General features: G+C 38.5%; 1 non-coding gene across 1 annotated transcript; it reads left to right on the plus strand.

Moving 5' to 3' along the window:
* The first annotated feature begins 1,303 nt into the window (after positions 1-1,303).
* Positions 1,304-1,410, plus strand: LOC123458239. Its single transcript, XR_006635536.1, has one exon. It is a non-coding gene; the product is annotated as a U6 spliceosomal RNA (small nuclear RNA).
* The last annotated feature ends 212 nt before the right edge of the window (positions 1,411-1,622 follow it).

Consider the following 1,622-nt stretch of genomic DNA (forward strand, 5'->3'; position numbering starts at 1 on the left):
TTCTTTGAAAAAATAAACAAGGTTGATAAACCACTAGCCAATTTGATAAAGCAAAAAAGAGAAGTCTCTAACAAAATCAGAAATGAAAAAGAAGAGGTCACAACAGACATTAATGAAATTGGAAAAATTGTCAGGACATACTTCCAAAACCTCTACTCCACAAAATTGGATAATCTGGAAGAAGTGGATAAATTCCTATCCACATACCACCTACCAAAACTAAACTCAGAGCAGATTAATCTCCTAAAAAAACCTATCACATCCACAGAGATTGAAAGGTAATCAAAACCTCCCCTCCCCCTACAAAAAATAAAGTTCAGGACCAGATGTCTTCTCAACTGAATGCTATCAAACTTTCATTGAAGAATGAAACCAATTTTCTTCAAACTTTTTTTCATAATCAGAGTGCAGAGAATCTTCCCCAACTCCTTTTATAAAGCTAGCATCACCCTAACAGCCAAAGGAGACACAGATACAACAAGAAAACTCTAGACCTATATCCCTGATGAATTTAGGTGCAAAGATCCTGAACAAAATCCTCACAAACTGAATTCAACATGTCAAAAGCATTTTCCACCTTGATCAAGTGGTATTCATCCCTGGGATGCAGGATGATTCAACATATGGAAATCAGTCAACATAATAGACCACATAAATAAACTTAAGCACAAGAAACACATGATCATTTCAATAGATGCAGAGAACACCTTTCAGAGAATACAATATCACTTCATGATCAAAACACTGGAGAGGGGCTGGAGAGATGGCTTAGCGGTTAAGTGCTCGCCTGTGAAGCCTAAGGACCCCGGTTCGAGGCTCGGTTCCCCAGGTCCCACGTTAGCCAGATGCACAAGGGGGCGCACGCGTCTGGAGTTCGTTTGCAGAGGCTGGAAGCCCTGGCACGCCCATTCTCTCTCTCTCTCCCTCTATCTAGCTTTCTCTCTGTCTCTGTCGCTCTCAAATAAATAAATAAAATATTTAAAAAAAAAAAAAACACTGGAGAGAATAGGCATGAATGGTTTATACCTCAACACAATAAAACCTATATATAAAGCACCTAAAACCCCAATAATACTTAATGGAGAACGACTCAAGGAGTTCCCAGTGAGACTGGGAAGAAGACGGGGTGCCCACTTTGACCACTGCTCTTCAATATAGTACTAGAAGTCCTAGTCCAAGTAACAAGATAGGAGAAGAAATGGAAGGGATACAAATTAGAAAGGAAGAAGTCAAATGAGCCCTATTTGCTGATGACATGATCCTATACATAAGTGACCTGAAAGTCTCCATCTCAAAACTTCTAGTGCTCATTTCGGCAGAACATATATTAAAATTGGAACAATACAGAGAACATTAGCATGGCCCCTGTGCAAGGATGACATGCAAATTTGTGAAGCATTACAGAGGAAATAGGATAGCGTAAAAAGAAAAATTTTAATCCTCTAAAGGTGATTAATTCCTTCAGCAAAGTAGCAGGATGCAAAATCAACACACTGAAATCAGTAGCCTTTCTATATATAATGAACAGAGATACAGAGAAAGAAATCAGGCTGTTCTACTTTCAATAGCCACACACACACAAAAAAAAATAAGTACTTTGTAATAACACTAACCAAGGATGT

The sequence above is a fragment of the Jaculus jaculus genome, chromosome 1 (genome assembly GCF_020740685.1).
Source record: "Jaculus jaculus isolate mJacJac1 chromosome 1, mJacJac1.mat.Y.cur, whole genome shotgun sequence".
Taxonomy (NCBI): domain Eukaryota; kingdom Metazoa; phylum Chordata; class Mammalia; order Rodentia; family Dipodidae; genus Jaculus; species Jaculus jaculus.